Genomic DNA, 17,896 nt, shown 5'->3' with positions numbered 1-17,896 from the left:
GGCAAGGTGATGTCTCTACTTTTTAAGATGCTGTCTAGGTTTAGAAACTCCTAAATTAGAGTTTCTAAATTCCCCTTTCAAAGCCTTCTGAGCTTGTGCCCATCACCACACCATGTGGTAGAGCATCACAAGCATCTCCTCATTTCCAGTCAAATTGTCCTTCATGGATGGAGAAATCTGACCTTACACTGAGTCAGGTCACTGGACCATCTAGCTCAGTGTGCTCTACAGCTGGCTGGCAGCAGCTCTCCAGGGTTTCAGAGAGGCGTCTCTCCCAGCCCTACCTGGAGATGCCTGGGATTGAACCCGGGATCTTCTGCATGCAAAGCGGAAGCTCTGCCACTAAGCTATGGCCCGTTTCCTTTAGCTTCCATCTACTCAGGAAGTAGGTTTTGTTTGGAGCACAGTGGAAACGACCTACTTGTCTTTTGGGGCCCTGTCCATCACACATGATGTCCACTTAAGCCTTGCACTGCAGTTGTCCAGAGAGAACGGAACCGTGTTCCAGCATGCTCTCATGGGCTAAAGTGGCTGGTTTGGGGAAACTGCTGAAACATTCAAATAGGTAGTATAAGCAACTGTTTCATTTTGTACTTCTATGGTTTGGCAAGCTGTGGGAGAGCAGTGGGGTTAACAATATCAAATGAAATGGTTTGGGGAGGGACGGAAGGGAGAGCTACGTGGATGCCTGGACTCGGAACTTTGGCAAACCATTTGGGCAGCCCCTGGGCCTTTCTCATACTTTTTATTCCCCAGGGAAACTAGTTTTTGTACTGAAGGAAAGGTCAGCAGAAGCCTTGAAAGAAGAAGCTTCTTCTTTCAAGGTCAGCAGAAGCCTTGTTGTGTAGCCAGCTGTTTTGTTTTGCTTTTGCCTTTTTTTTTTCTTTCCTTACTTACACACACACACACACACACACACACACACAAGTCCTGTTCTCCACAGGCTGCCGGAAACTTGAATGTGCTCAAAGGCTTCTCCGTGACTGGCAGCTATTCAGGATATAAAGGCCATTCAGGGAACCAACTGGGTTCAGTTTTTTGTTTTCTTCTGCCTGCAGCAGTGCTTTTGACGTGGAACCTGAGAAGGCATGTCCCAAGTGCTGTAAGAATGGAACTGCTGGTTATTTTATTTACAGTCTTGCTCTACCACTTTGCTGTGGCCCTTCTCCTGAACCTTAGACATTTTGCTTCCAATGAAGGTATCCTGCCCATGAACAATGGTCTTTCCCTTAAGCCAGTACCCTGAGCCTTTTTTCAGATCTTCAGCAAGGGGCGAACAGTTTGTAAGGCTTGGAGAGATAATATATGTGAAGCACCTTAAGGCAGGTAGCATAGCTCAGAAGTGAAACGCGTTTCTGTGTGTTCTGGATGTGTTTATTTAAGGAATTCTTACCTTCAACCTCTTTTGTTCATGAAAAAAATCCAAAGGCAGCTTATGGTGAAGTTAGAAACAAACAGTAGGTGCCACCACCAAGAATGTCCTGTCTCAACTACCTGCTTCCTTTACCACAACTGGTGGTGGGAATGTAGAGCAGAGACTCAGAAGATTTGAATATGTAAAGGAGTTTCATGAGAAAGAGATGATTCTAGTAGGCTAGGGTGGGGGATTTGTGGCCTTCCAGATGTTGCCAGACTAAAACTCTCCATCATCCCTGGAGCTGATTGGAATTGTGAGTTTAACAACATCTGGAGGTACACGGTTCATGACAATTCATCCGCCTGTGCAAGACAGCTACTTCCATGTTCTTCTAGGACATACCATGTTGAGTGTTCTTTTATTGCAGGCTAGTGTCAGTTGCTGGTTTTCAAGGACTGATGGGGGAAAATAATTCTAATCCATATTTATGTGTATGATTTATGCCATCTGGATTAATTTTGGAGGAGAATAATGTGGGGGTTTTTTTGTGAACTCTTCCCCTAATCAAGCTTGTGGCTTTGTAGTGTCTCCTTGGAGAAATTTTGATAGGTTTAAGTTTCAGGAAAACAGTTGATCAAAGACGTAAAGTATCTGCGCCTTTTTCCTATTGTGCAACTGAAAAGCATGACTAAGCAGATTTAACCAATCTTATTTTGCTTGGCACGAGCCTGATTGCGCTCCCCATTCACAGTTATTTTGTGAGGAGCTATAGCAGGAAATAAGCTTTTATAATGGAAACAGTGATAGAGAGTGAAGACTGGCTTGTTTTGATTAGACGCCTTTTATTGAATTAAAGAGCATAAGTTCTGCAGTGACTTTGCACAAAAAGCATTAGACTGTAATATTGGAATCTGAGCCTTGTAAAACAGTAGGGAGTTTGCAGAGATCTGGACAAGAGGCGGGGGGGAAACCTTCCATTTGGAAACCATGAGAACTGCAGATGTTGATAGCTTCAACAGCTGCACCCGGGTTCAGTTTTATGTCCAGCTTTCAAGGAATGCTGTTAGCAAGCAAAGTTTGTGCACCCAGAGAGAATCCAGATGTTGTCCGTGGAGTCAGATTGTCTGTGCGTGGTGCAGGATTAATTAATCAGCGGAGCAACTTCGAAGCGATTTGCAACATCAGGCCAGAAAAAAAAGGATGCTATAAAGAGGACGCTGTTAGTCATTGTTGAATAAATAGCACCAGAGATGGAAATTTGGAAATAGTTTTGTTGTTGTCCTTTTAAAGATCAAATAAAGCCTTTTCTGCAAATATTGTTTACTCCAATGCTGTTTCTACACTTGTGATTTTTTCCTCCTGGATGCCGTCTGGTGTAGAGGAAAATGATAATTTACAAAAGAAGTTGTCTTTTACCAGATCCAACCATTGGTCCATATAGTCCTGTATTGGCTATTAGGTTTGAGGGAACCCCCTCCCTGCCCCCTTTTGCCTGTTATTCAGCAGTTTTGTCCAGGACAGAGAGGTATGGATGCCCTTGAACTCTGAAGCCTGCTACCTTTTTGGTTTCCCTTAGCACAGATATTCTGTGAGCTCTTGAATCATATAGGCAGTTCCCCGAGGAAGCGTCCAGGCTCTTCCAGATTTGAAAAAGTAAGAGGAATAAGATTAAATAATTGCTGCTGTTTGTCAAGCCACCACCCCAAGACTTCACCAGCTTGGACATTGATGCTGAGGTAGCAAAGTGTGGCAGATTTCCCAAGGTAGCTTCTGATTTGGACAATTGCCTTCCATTCTCAATGGGCACCACATTTATCAAAACAAAACACGCCTTCGTTATTCCGGAGGCACTTCCCAATATGATTACGGCGTTTTGAAGCAAAGCGATATCTAGGAAAGTCAACGCCAAATCAAAGCTCCACCGGATAAAAACCAGCTCCGGAATCACGCCCAGTTCCAGCAACAATGGTCGCAGGGAGGGAACTTGCGATACTGGAGCTTTCCCATTTTCAGTCCCAGGTGGTCATAAAGATACAAACAGCTGCCTGATGTGCAAGGCTGGTTTGGACATGACACATCCTTCAGAGGCCTATGCCCAGTGAGTTTCCTTTTCCGCAGGGAAGGGGACTACATCTTTAGAGACAGAGTAGAGACTTTGCATATAGGAAGGACCTGTTCCAATCTAAAAGCTGGGGAAATCCTTGGTATTTGCAGGTGCCCATGTGCTTTTAAAACATATTCCTGTAGTATGGGGATGTATGTGTGCACACGTGCTTTTAATCAAACAAATCTCATCTGTAAAAGAATTGTTATTTGGAAGTTCAGGACTAGAAAATTGCTAGAAGAATCTTCATGTTGAGGTACCTGAAGGTGGAATTGTTTTGTGTTCAATAGCAATGAAGGATGGTTGGTTTGATTTTAGGGGAACTCAAGCCCTGTATCCTGCCAAGTTTGACACCAAACTACAGTGGTACCTTGGTTTACGAACTTAATCCATTCCGGAAGTCCGTTCTTAAACCAAAACCGTTCTTAAACTGAGGCGCGCTTTCCCTAATGAGGCCTCCCTCCGTCGGTGCCCTTCCACCGTTCAATTTCCATTCTTAGACCGAGGTAAAGTTTGCAAACCATGACACTACTTCTGGTTTTGCAGAGTTCGTAAACTGAATAGTTCGTAAACAAGGCTGTTCTTAAACCGAGGTACCACTGTATATGCTCTTCCAGGAAACTCCATTTCCTCTCAACAGACAGACAGCATTTTGTGGCCACTGAGCATGATCAGCCTTCATTGTCCCTCCCTCCTTCCCTCCATTATGCTTTGCTTTCTAAAAAATACTTTTGTACTTGTGCAAACCTTGCGATTAGCCCACTGATTACTAATTGTGTGTGGTGGAATTCTGGCTACATCAGAATCCATATTCAGGCAATGAGATTGCCATTAGTATATAGAATAGGAAGGTGCCTTGTAATTGGCCAGTCTATTTGCAAGGTGACTACATCTCTGTTTTGTTGTGTTTTAATTCTCGTGTTCTAGTTCAAATTTCTGAGGTTTAATTTGTGTTTTGAAATTCTGTATGTTGTATATTTTTGAATCACTTTACACCAATTTGAGACCTAGATGGTAAAAAGTGGGACATGTGTTTTTAAATTAAATAAACAAAATAAAAAAATAATTCGGCCACCTCAGGGAAATAGAGCTTCTGTGTTCAAAACAAACATACCTCTGAATGCCAGTTGCTCAAGGAGGGAAAGAGAGCTGTGGGAGGGAGCTGTTGCCTTTATGGTCTGTTTGTTGCCTTCCCAATAAGCCAATTTTGGGAGAAAGTTACTCTACTAGATGGGCCGTCTTCCAGTTGGGCTCTCCTTAGGATGTCAGTGAATGTATTGTGTGCTTCTATGGAGCCTGACCCAAATTCCTACTTGCTAAAACCAGAGAGAGTTTTTGAACCAACAGTTCACATAGCTTAAACACTCACGAGAATGGTGAGTTTAGAGCTTTTTGCCTGGCTTGCTTTGTTGTTGCCTTTTGGATGTAGAAATGGCCAGTGCTGTCCCAACACTACCACATCAGCACATGATACCTGTTTTTCAGCAGAGTTATGAGCCTCTATGAGCTTTCTGGCATAGTTAATAATTAAAAAGATATATAAAAAAGTAACAGTTTCCATATACGCTGGCCAGTTGCCCTTGTTCCAGCCTGAAAAGTGTTTTGGAGCTCAGCGCTGCTAGATTTTGTTCCTCCTAGGCAGGAATGTGTGTTTAGAGTGGGTGCCTCCAGAGTGTCACGCTTTTGCAGGAGGGATTCCAGTGCAAGCCAGAACTTTGGGTTCACACAAATAAAGTGGATTAAAGCGCTCTGTCACCCTAGCACAGCATATCCACTTCAAAAGCAAAAACTAAATAGACCTATTGCAGATGGAGAAGTGATGGGGAATGGTATTGAAAAGCGTGGGGTGAACAATTGACTTAATGGAAAGAAGTATACACACAACACAAGTAAAGGGGGTAGAATGCTTGTCATAGACGATCCCTGCAAATAAATCAGGACAAATGGTCAGGAAAGACTGGGCATAATCTGACCACTGTAAACTCTGAGCAAGCAAAACAGACCAAATACTCAACAAACAGGTCAGCTTGAGGAATCCAATATCCTAACCGTTATCCTATTTAAGCTCCTATAGCTTTGATTAGAGCTCAGCTTCAAACTTGTCCATCTATAATTAAATTACCTGAGGGCTTCCCATTTCCCCCAAGCTTTGATTGAGGTTCTCATGGAACAAGGCCTTTGTGCACATAATAGACACTTTAGAGCCTTCTGAAACTCACAGGGGGTCTATTTAACAAATCATGGAGAAATGGTACCGTGAAGGTAGGAACAACTATGTTCCAAGCCAAGTGTGAGGAACCTTTTCGTCCTCCAAATGTTGAGGACCTGCAACTCCTATCAGCCCCAGCAGGCCTGCCCAATGGCCAGAAATAATGAGAATTGTAGTTCAGCAACATCTGGAGGGCCAAAAGTTCCCCATGCCTGTTCTAGATTAAGTCCCAAATCTGTGATGCATTATTGAGCCCTGATGCAATTCTCTCTTCCCAGACGCAACGGCATTTAAACACAGGATATGAATTCTGAGCTTAGCTTCTTTCCAGCACTGTGTATCTTTTTGGGTGTGATACATGCACAAGATAGGAGAAGGTATTTTTCTGAAAAAAAAATCTATTGCAAGACCCCAAAGGCCATTGGGCAGGTAAAGGTAAAGGGACCCCTGGCCATTAGGTCCAGTCGTGGCCGACTCTGGGGTTGCGGCACTCATCTCGCTTTATTGGCCGAGGGAGCCGGCGTACAGCTTCCAGGTCATGTGGCCAGCATGACTAAGCCGCTTCTGGCGAACCAGAGCAGCGCACGGAAACGACGTTTACCTTCCCGCTGGAGCGGTACCTATTTATCTACTTGCACTTTGACGTGCTTTCAAACTGCTAGGTTGGCAGGAGCAGGGACTGAGCAACGGGAGCTCACCCCGTTGCGGGGATTCGAACCGCCGACCTTCTGATCGGCAAGCCCTAGGCTCTGTGGTTTAACCCACAGCGCCACCCGCGTCCCAAGGCACCCATAGCGTTCTTCTAATTTAAGAATGTAAGAAGAGACTGGTGCATCAGACCAATGGCCCATCTAGTCCAGCATCCTGTTCTCACAGTGGCCAACCAGATGCCCCAATGGGAACTAGCCAGCAGGATTCAAGAACAAAAGCACTCTCTTCACCTGCAGTTTCTAGCAACTGGTATTCAGGAGCATTGCTGCCTCTGGCCATGGAGGCAGAACATAGCCATCAATGGCTATCAGCCATTGATGGCTTTATCCTCCATGAATGTGTCTAATCCTATGACCACTGTCTCCTGTGGGATCACATTCCATGCTTTATTCCATAATTTCATAGGAATTATGCTTGCTTGCTCTAAATGCTTAGAGGAATGACACAACCTTGGTCCATTTGTCAAAAGTCATATGTACTTGGAAAGTCCCTTTAGCCTTCAGAGCAAGATGAAGAAAACATTGGAACGGGCATCCTTGAGGGGAGAGGTGGGGGAAAGCCTGACATAAAAGGCTCCTTTACAATTCCCTTGCTCCAGTTCAGCTGTAGTGGCTGCCAGCAATAGCTATAAATATGCCTGAACTATGCTACATTTCAGTCATGTTTCATTTTGCTTTTATTGCCCTTGATAAGGATCCATGCTTCCTTGGAGCAGTGGGAAAACCATGCCAGTAAAAGTTATACAATGTCCAATCACACACACACACCCAGCCTCATTCTTTCCTTTGCAATCCAATGAGGTCACTGCAAATAACACCAGAACACATGGAGGGCCAAACAGTTCCGCCGAGAATTGGTTTGGTGGTGGATTGTTGGGTCCCATGGTGGTTGGCTACGGTTTGCCTTGTTTTGGATGCACTGAGGAGGGACAGAGGACTACGAGACAGAGGAAGTTTTGGTTCATACAGAAAACTTGGTCCATTGGCAGGGCTGATATGGGGCAGGTAAAATAAAGTTCCATAGTGTCAGCTCTTATATTGGAGGAGCAAATGTTGGAGCCCATTGGATGTTTGTGTGGACAGGTGTGTCTTCTCTGCACCTGCCCATGTTACAGTTATGTGTAAGGGTCAGACTATACTGCAGGGGCTACCGGCCATTTGCAAACCAGAGAAAGTGTTGTGAGAAGGCAAATGAGCATAAATGGTCACAAATCCAATAGATTCAGGATTGGCACAGTCCATAAGAAATTCAGTTGCAGCAGACGTAACCTAAACTTACAAGAACATATAATAAGACTAAACCTTATCATTATAGCACACAGAACAGAGCACTAGAACAAAGAGATAGAAAGAGAAAGTGAGAAATCGGGCTCCTTCTAGTCTGACTATTATAGTCAGCATGACCTTGACAGAAAGGATAGCAGAACCAGCTTAAACCAGATGTACTCAGCTTCCCAGAAGGAACAACCCAAACATCAGACGCCTTCTGCCTGTTTCTTTCACATAGAAAGAAACCACCTAGAACACTCTGGAATTAAGTAGAATAGGAAAGTTCTCTACACATCAGAGCAATACTTTCTGTACTAAGAAATGCAAATTGCCAAGAACCGCACAAACACTGCAACCTTTTCTATTTGCTACAAAAAAAGGATACAATACATTCCATCCTTTCTTCTGGGTGAGCTTGGAAGAGCTTGGGAATTCCTCCTCTTTTTCTCTAGGTAAAGGTAAAGGTACTCCTGACCATTAGGTCCAGTCGTGGCCGACTCTAGGGTTGCGGCGCTCATCTTGCTTTATTGGCGGAGTGAGCCAGTGTACAGCTTCCAGGTGATGTGGCCAGCATGACTAAGCCGCTTCTGGCAAACCATAGCAGCGCACGAAAATGCCGTTTACCTTCCCACCGGAGTGGTACCTATTTATCTACTTGCACTTTAACGTGCTTTTGAACTGCTAGGTGGGCAGGAGCAGGGACTGAGCAACAGGAGCTCACCCCGTCACGGGGATTTGAACCGCCGACCTTCTGATCAGCAAGCCCTAGGCTCTGTGGTTTAGACCACGGCACCACTCATTTTTCTCTAGGCAAGTGTAAATGTCTACATTTTCTTCTCATGCAACTGCTTTAATCTACTTCAAAGCTAAAGTCGTTTTGGGATGATCTTTTGGGGTGCTCATTATGATTGTAGAGAAGCTTATAAACTATCAAATTAGAGACAAGACATTCAGATTTGCATACAGTAATAAATACGTAGGATGCAAATTAACCTCACATCACCACCACTATCACCAAAGTAGCCTGTTTGTGGAACTACGTATCTGCCCCTTGAGATTAGGTCAGATATAGCCAACATGGTGACCTCCAGATGTGCTTCCCTCCATCATCCCTCAACCATTCTGGGTGAGACTGATGGGAGTCCTCCAACATCTGGAGGATACCATGTTGCTGATTCTGGATTAGGTTGACCAATGGATGTATCCTCCGGAAGGTGGTTCAAAAGAGAATGTGACCCTCAGGCGGAAAAAGTTTCTTCATCTCTGCTTTGGAAGCTCCCTGTTTTCCTTTCCTGCTCTCTTGCTAGACATTGTCCAAGGGACTAAGAACAAGACGTGTTTTTGAAGGTTACTAGAATGCTTCTTAGAAGCACAGATGTCAATTAGTACTTTGGTCCAGCCAGCCTTTGAACCAGAGGTCCACTTCTAATTGGAACCACATCAGATAACGTTTGTTGCTGAACATTTTGCTCCCGTTTTTGACCATTTCCTCTTGTTTTGCTACATCTCCGTCTTGGGGGTTCCCCTCTCCCACTTCCCCACCTTTTCTTCTTGCACCAAGAGAAAGATGTTTTTGGATCCTACCAAGATTCTTATGGTAGCTTTCATTCCTGTTTTCTGTTTGTCTTTTCAGAGCAGCCTGTGGAGTATTTTTCTTGGAGTACAAAGCCATCTTTTGTTATCTTGTCCAAACCAAACTAATTTGTCAGTCTTCTTATAACAAGTGAAGGGAAAGCTGGAGGGCAGAAGATCAGGAGGGTGCAAGGGTTGAGATGCGTCAGGATACTTGATGGGAGATTGAGCTTCCTTTTCTTTCTTTGTAGTTAGGTACAAGGACACTGAGTTCTGCTACAGAAGGTGGGGTGATTTTTCTACACAGATTAAGGACTGTTTTACAGAAATCCTGTATAACCCTGGTTGGTTTTCCTCTGTTGTTGCTAAAGGTTGGCTGAAAACTAGGCTAGGAAACCATGGCTTGAAGGTGGTTTGCCAAAAGCTATTTGTCCTGATGGAGGCAAAGTGTTAATGTCTGCGACCGGCAAACCATGGTTAAGGCAGTTCTCCACCTTCTGCTGGAATGCTTCTGTATGCTCTCTAGGGCTAGCTAAACCATGGTTTGGCTGTATGTCTGGGCTCTTGACCAGAATTGAAATTGTTGTTCTTTAGTCATTTAGTCATGTCCGACTCTTCGTGACCCATGGACTAGAGCACGCCAGGCACTCCTGTCTTCCACTGCCTCCCGCATTTTGGTCAAACTCATGCTGATAGCTTTGAGAACACTGTCCAACTATCTCGTCCTCTGTCGTCCCCTTCTCCTTGTACCCTCCATCTTTCTCAACATCAGGGTCTTTTCCAGGGAGCCTTCTCTTCTCATGAGGTGGCCAAAGTATTGGAGCCTCAGCTTTAGGATCTGTCCTTCCAGTGAGCACTCAGGGCTGATTTCCTTCAGAATGGAGAGGTTTGATCTTCTTGCAGTCCATGGGACTCTCAAGAGTCTCCTCCAGCACCATAATTCAAAAGCATCAATTCTTCGGCGATCAGCCTTCTTTATGGTCCAGCTCTCACTTCCATACATCACTACTGGGAAAACCATGGCTTTTACTATATGGACCTTTGCTGGCAAGGTGATGTCTCTGCTTTTTAAGATGCTGTCTAGGTTTGTCATTGCAGAATTGAAATAGCCAAACATAATTAAGTGTTATGCTATCAGTTCCATCGCAGCAGGTGTAACTGCATTGGTAGAACACTTAGACTCTTAATCCCCAGGGTCATGGGTTCAAGCCTCACGTAGGACAAAAGATCCCTGCATTGCAGGGGGTTAGACTAGATCAGTGATGGCCAAACTTGGCCCTCCAGCTATTTTGGGACCACAATTCCCATAATCCCTGACCACTGGTCCTGTTAGCTAAGGTTGATGGGAGTTGTAGTCCCAAAACAGCTAGAGGGCCAAGTTTGGCTACCACTGAACTAGGTGATCCTTGCGTTCCTTTCCAATTCTACGATTCTATGTGTCCCTGGCTTGCATGTGGCAAGGTGGAGAATTTAAGGAAGAAGTGGCTGTTTGTGAAACGAAAGGCTTCCTGGAAGCTTATTTTCTTTATTTATAAAACAAAAAGTATATACTGTAGTGAATTGAGCAGAATGGAAGGTGAGAGGTTGGGGGGGTGCTGAATTTTGGCCTTGTACAGGGCACCACTGAAATTTGAAAGACCAAAGACTGCCCCTGCTACTTTCTTTATTTTGAAAAGCACTTTTCTATCCCTAGTGGCCACAAAGACATGCTTGAAAGTGTGTGAGAATTTGTAAAGGCAGAGAGATGGCTGGGTAAGTTCTGCAGTGGCTGGGAACAAGAAGTGTGTCTTGCAGAGGCTTGTGTTACTAACAGCAGAACACATCGTGCAAAATAGTTTCATAAAATCTTGGGGGTGGGGGTGAATCTGGAAAAGGTGATAAAACTATACAGTTTCTTAGTTTGCAAAATTTGGATTGCTTTGATACAGAATCTTTATTTTAAAGCTTGAGGTATGCACAGTTTTTCAGCAGTTCTACTACTTGCAATGCACACAGAAAATACTCTATCCCAAGTCCGATTGGTCCATCTCACTCGCTACACTGACTGGCAGCAGCTCTCCAAGGTCTTCCACAAGGATCTTTCCCAGCCCTAGGTAAAGGTAAAGGGACCCCTGACCATTAGGTCCAGTCGTGGCCGACTCTGGGGTTGCGACGCTCATCTCACTTTATTGGCCGAGGGAGCCGGCGTACAGCTTCCAGGTCTTGTGGCCAGCATGACTAAGCGAAACAGAGCAGCACATGGAAACGCCGTTTACCTTCCTGCCAGAGCGGTACCTATTTATCTACTTGCACTTTGACGTGCTTTTGAACTGCTACGTTGGCAGGAGCTGGGACCGAGCAACGGGAGCTCACCCCATCGCAGGGATTCAAACCGCCGACCTTCTGATCGGCAAGTCCTAGGCTCTGTGGTTTAACCCACAGCGCCACCCGCGTCCCTACCTGGGGATTAAACCTGGGAACTTGTGTATGCAAAGCCTGCGCTCTACCACTGAAGTGCATCCCTTCCCCCAAATTGGGAATCAATATTTTTTTTTCCCCTTGGGAAGCAGGGAATTACATCTGATGAAAGCTGGCTTGTTGTAGGTGTGCTCTACATTCCTCCCTGTTTTTTCTTCTTTTATCTTTTGGTGCTAGGAAGAAGTGTCATAGAATCTAGGAATTCTAGAGAGAAGGGTGACTTTGAAAAGGAGCTAGATTTAGCTGCCCAGTGGGGGTTGTAGAAGAGAATGGAAACCTAGGCAATAAAACCTGGGCTGCATTTTATTATCAGCCTATAAACTTCAACATGGCTGTGTTTAACCTGTGCTTCTATTGTGTCAAGATGGGCTGGAGCCAGATTGGGAAGAATCCCCCGCTATTAAGGGGGCAGCCCAGCTCTTGATGGATGGACTCCATCTCAAGTGTTGCAAAGCGATAAAAAGAACATTGGAATATATTGGGTGTTCTTTTATATATGTTCTTCAGTTATTCCAAGGAGCCAAGTGGAGAGCGTTTGGCAGGTGACCTACAATTTTGGAATCCCTGGCTTCAGGTCTCGTTCTATCCATGAATTCACTAGGCTGTGTAAGGCAAAGAACCACTATTATTATTATTTATTGCATTTATTAGTTGCTTTTTAAAACAGGAAACTCAGAGCAGCTTACAAAAATGAACATTAAAAATAAGTGTAAAACAACCTAAAATACACAAGTAATATATTTTTAAAAAATCAGGTCCAGCTCCACCACAGTAAATGATAAGGAGAAGATTAAGATCCAAAGACTAGGGTAAATAAGACCATTTTTTTGCCTGGCACCTAAGAACAGATAGTAATGGCACCAGACATGCATCCCTACAGAGACAATTCCATAAACAAGGAGCCACCATATCTCTCAGGTCGAACTTAGCTGTTAAGTGGGGGGAGGAAATAAGGTGGGGAAAGGGGAGAAAAAGTATCAAAGGGATGCTGGGAAATGTAGGGAATTTTAATAAAATGGTAAATTACCCAATGTGTTTCATTCGAAACTTTCCTCAGAGGCACTGGAAGAACAACAAACTGTAATTCATAGCACTATAGAAAAACATATTCATAACATATTTTTCCCTGTATAAGACAATGCTTTTTGCTAAAAAATATTAGGCAAAAATTGGGTGTTGTCTTATACACAGATAGTGAATGCAGAGGGGGGATGTGCGATTAATGGCAGCAGCAAGCAGGAGATTGGCAGTGGCGATTGGGCGGGTAATTGATGGGCTGTGGCAATTGGGCAGGCGATTGGCAGCTATGGCAATGCAGGCAGGTGATTGGCAACTGTGGCAAGTAGGTGGGTGGGCTGTTGGTGGCAGCAAGCGGACAGACAATTGGTGGCTGTGGCAAGGTGTGCTATTGGCAGTGGCTGTGGCAAGCGATTGGCAGTGGCGGCCAGACGGGTGAGCGATCGGCGGAAGTGACCTCCCCCACCCTCCAAAAAAGCTAAACAACTTAATTTCTTATACAGAAAAATACGGTAAGTTGTGTATGATATCCATAGGTGTTAATTGAAATCAGCCTGACCATATTAAATATCATAAAGTGATGCAATATTAACCGCATCTTATTAATGTGTTTTTCACAGCACAGTTCTTCAAAGGAGGCCTCTGTCACTGCCCATCAACAAAGCAGCCGTTACAGAAATCCTCTGTGAACGCTGACAAGTGTTAACAACCTGACTTGGTTGTGATGTCAGGTGATTGACAGGCCAGTGGTTTCGGCCACTTGTCAGAGTTGGCCACCACGAAGAGTGGGGGGGATTGAGGGATCTGGCCCATAGGCTGGATCTATTTCTCCCCTGCCTCCTGCTCTTCAGTTGCAGCCAGCAGTGTGAAGTGGACACAGGAAAAAACCAGGCACTGTGACTAAACTCTGCAAAATTAGACTGGGGAGCAGAACATGCAGCTTCCATTTTGTTTTACCAGTTTGGCCTCGTGCCATCTGCAACACGAGGGAAACATTAACCTGCCTCACAGGGTCGTTGTAACTGAGGTAATGGATGTAAAATACATTGAACACCAGATGGATATATAAATTATTGCAGCAGCAGTATTATATTTATTACACGGAGGGCAGATGCTCCTGTGGATGATGTTGGATTGATGCGAGTGCTGCAGTCCACTGATGCAAACGCACAAATAGTTTACTGGGCTGCAATTTCCTTTTAGCATCTTTATCTGCCCACCCCACCCCCAACCCCCTGAGGGCTAGACACTTCAGAATCACAACTGGATTCTTGGAATTCTAAAAAGCAATTACAGGCCATGTTAAGCACTTTAGGGGCATCGAGTCCAGGCTATATAGCTTGCACCTTGCCAGCCATTGTCATACAGTGGCACTGTGGGGGGTGCGGGGAGGACAGCTGGTTAATTGCTGATTACATATCAGGCTGCATGTCAGTCCCGGACTATCGAAAGCAATTTTCACTGTTATAAATTAGACCTAAATTGAGACAGTATTTTATTTTTCTTTATTAGCCATCTGTTTGTCTATGATGCAAGGAGCAATATAATTTGGGCTGTGCATCTGCTGTGTTGATTATGGGCCTCTCTTGCGATGATGGAACGAGTGCTGTCATGCTGGACTAGGTACCAAACCAGGAAATGGACCCAGCGCTCCTTCCATCCAGGGAAAACGTTTAAGGCCCTAGGAAATCATCATGGCAGAAGCTGCCATCCGACATGTGTCAATTAAAATCCAAAATTCTCATGTTTGGATTTACCTATCTGTTGGTTGACTACAAGCATTTAACTGCCGGTGCAAGTGTTTAGCCACTCGTGCAAATTATCTGTTTGTGTGAGTGGAACAACGTTGGAGGGAGGGGAAATCCCTGCTCCCTTGTTCACTTGAGTTGACCGTACGGTAGGCGGTTAAATTGGTGTTTTTTCATACTTCCTGATAGGTGACGGTCAATTCATTTGATCACCTAGAAGGCTAATACAGTGGTATCTCGGATTACATACACTTCAGGTTACATATGCTTCAGGTTACAGACTCCGCTAACCCAGAAATAGTACCTCAGGTTAAGAACTTTGCTTCAGGATGAGAACAGAAATCATCCTCCAGCGGCGCAGCAGCAGCAGGAGGCCCCATTAGCTAAAGCAGTGCTTCAGGTTAAGAACAGTTTCAGGTAAAGAACAGACCTCCAGAACGAATTAAGTACTTAACCCGAGATACCACTGTACTTCCACCTACCAATCCCCCTGGCATCTCCAGTTATGTGGATTGGGTACCAGGTCGTGGAATGACCTGTCTCTCCTGGAGAGCCACTGACATTCCAGATAGACAGTACTGTGCAAAAGGTCTGAACTGCTTGTAAAGGCAAGATTACTCTGTACTTTTGAAGTGGACCAGAGTAAGAATGACTTCACCCTTAGAGGAGTCTTTATTTTTACACTGTAGCATAGCTGCTAGGAGGGACGCAGGGTGGCACTGTGGTCTAAACCACCGAGCCTCTTGGGCTTGCCGATTGGAAGGTTGGCGGTTCAGATCTACACGATGGCATGAGCTCCCATTGCTCTGTCCCAGCTCCTGCCAACCTAGCAGTTCGAAAGCACGCCAGTGCAAGTAGATAAATAGGTTCCACTGTGGCGGGAAGGTAAATGGTGTTTCCGTGCGCTCTGGTTTCTGTCACAGTGTCCCATTGCGCCAGAAGCAGTTTAGTCTTGCTGGTCAGATGACCTGGAAAGCTGTCTATGGACAAACGCCAGCTCCCTCGGCCTGAAGGCGAGATGAGTCCTGCCCCCCATAGTCGCCTTTGACTGGACTTAACCGTCCAGGGGTCCTTTACCTTTACCTTTAGGAGGCCCTTCTTGAGAAAAACTGTAAAGGCAACCTTCAGCAACCTGCCCTGTAGATGTTTTGGACTATGATTCCCATCACCCCCAGGCATAGCCATGCTGACTGATGCTTGTGGGAGTTGTAGTCCCAAATTTCTGGATGGACACCAGGTTGGCGAAGCAGGTATGGATGAATGTGTGGATGAATCTGTCAGTTTCCTTTTCTCCATTTCTATTTTTCCATCCTTAAGTTCAGTACAGTCATACCTCGGGTTAAATATGCTTCAGGTTGAACATTTTCAGGTTACACTCCACGGCGACCCGGAAGTAATGGAACGTGTTACTTCCGGGTTTCACCACCTGCGCATGCGCAGACGCTCAAAATGAAGTCACGCGCATGCGCAGAAGCGGCGAATCGTGACACACAGGTGCGGGTTGCGTTCTACTCAGGATGTGAACGGGGCTCCAGAACGGATCCTGTTCGCATCCAGAGGTACCACTGTACTCTGCATTTCCACATCAGTTTGCAATTTAAAAACAACAAGCACTCATGAAAATTCATCAACATTTTAGTGCAACGTTCTCCTGGTGTACACATTTTTGCATTCAATTTTGTACAATATGTACCTTTTTACAAGCAAATTTCCCGAATTAATGCATTTTTAGTGTTATTTTTCAGTTATAGCGTATTTTTATGCACGCTTTCCACTAACATATGCTGCGTTTTTGTCCACGTTAGTTGGTTTTTAGAACAGCGCCACAACTTTCAGAGAAGTGCAAAATTCACATGTTAGCTGTGCTTTGGTTCGTGTATTGTTTTAGGAACTGTGATTTCGACAGTTTCATATTAATAGGGGAATCTCCACCCCCACCCCCAGTTTTAAGGCAATTCCTGCCCCTGAGCGAACTCAGCACTTTAAGTAACGGTATCAAATCAGATGAATCTGTATTTACATTTTGCATTGTTTCCTTACTGATATTTCCTTGATGCATTATGACCAGATTTTAATACATATTTTGCACCAATGCTGCTCATGTGAGGTCTTAGGATTTGCATCCGTTGCAAGTAGCGCTTCAGATGTAGAAGCCCACAAGAAAGATGAATGCTTTGTGGTCATTTGACAGAATCGTAATCAGAACAAAGTTTACTGCCTCCCTGTGCTCAGCCTCTCATGTGGAACACAGCTGTCCTGTTATTTGTTCTTGATTTGCAGTGCACTATACACCAGTGAAAAGGACTTGGAAATTAAAAATGGGAGATGAGAAAACAGATGGAATTGAGTGGGGAGGGGAATTAGTAAGGGAGGAGAGAGCACTGTGGTACAAACATGTGATTCAGTAGTTGGGGAGAAGCTCATACTTTTTGAGATAATAATAATAATAATAATAATAATAATAATAATAATAATAATAATTTATTATTATTTATACCCCGCCCATCTGGCTGGGTTTCCCCAGCCACTCTGAGCGGCTTCCAACAAAACACTAAAATACAATAACCTATTAAACATTAAAAGCTTCCCTAAACAGGGCTGCCTTCAGATGTCTTCTAAAAGTTTGGTAGTTATTTTTCTCTTTGACATCTGGTGGGAGGGCGTTCCACAGGGCGGGTGCCACTACCGAGAAGGCCCTCTGCCTGCTTCCCTGTAACTTGGCTTCTCGCAGCGAGGAAACCACCAGAAGGCCCTTAGCGCTGGACCTCAGTGTCCAGGCAGAACACGCTCACTTGACTGATGCGGTTTCCTGCATCATTCTGTATGCAGTGGGAGTGAGGCCCATATCATGGCAGGTTGAGGGAGGCTGAAATCTAAAATGATTAGGATGTTAATCCATGACTGGCTGAGTGTGTTGTCTAAGAGTTGATGGTCAAGGAGAAGAGACAGTTGACCTTTTCTTGAGGAACATTTTTCTGAACTATGGTTTGACCCTATATTTTGGGGTTTCTTTTGGATCTTAACTTCTGGCTTGTCCTCTGGTTCTAATTTGCTTTTAGTGACTGCTTGCATGGGCTCCTTGGCTCACACCAAAAAGCTGCCCACAGTCCAGTCCTGACGCCCTGCTTGCGTAATGAGGAAGTTGATGAAGCCATCTTCCCAGATGTCTCTATGCAGGAGACAACGAAATGTTGAGAAATCAGATGTTATCCAAAGCAGGACATTGTGCCGTTGAGTGTATTCCCCATTTGAACCTAGCAGTCTCTTTGGGGGATATGAATGATAGCTGTAAAATTGTGAGGTTGGGGCAGGGGGAGTCAGAGTGGATCCTGCACTCAGCTAAAGATGTATCAGTTGTTTAACCTTCATACCTCAGGGATTCCTGCGGAATTTGATTTGAATGACTCTTGCCTTCATCAGCTGCAGGGAGAGAACTGGCCCTTTGCGTCTCTG

General features: G+C 44.7%; 2 protein-coding genes across 5 annotated transcripts in view; one reads left to right on the top strand and one right to left on the bottom strand.

Moving 5' to 3' along the window:
- ARNT2 (aryl hydrocarbon receptor nuclear translocator 2) overlaps positions 1-17,896 on the top strand; it is a 144,773-nt gene that overhangs the window by 54,543 nt on the left and 72,334 nt on the right. The gene's annotated exons all lie outside the window — the stretch shown is intronic.
- Positions 1-17,896, bottom strand: part of CTXND1 (cortexin domain containing 1) — a 187,823-nt gene that overhangs the window by 111,473 nt on the left and 58,454 nt on the right. The gene's annotated exons all lie outside the window — the stretch shown is intronic.

The sequence above is a fragment of the Podarcis gaigeae genome (genome assembly GCF_964106915.1).
Source record: "Podarcis gaigeae genome assembly, chromosome: 14".
In the NCBI taxonomy this organism is placed as follows: Eukaryota; Metazoa; Chordata; class Lepidosauria; order Squamata; family Lacertidae; genus Podarcis; species Podarcis gaigeae.
Note: the sequence above shows the minus strand (reverse complement) of the source record. Positions and strands in the feature narration are given on the sequence as shown.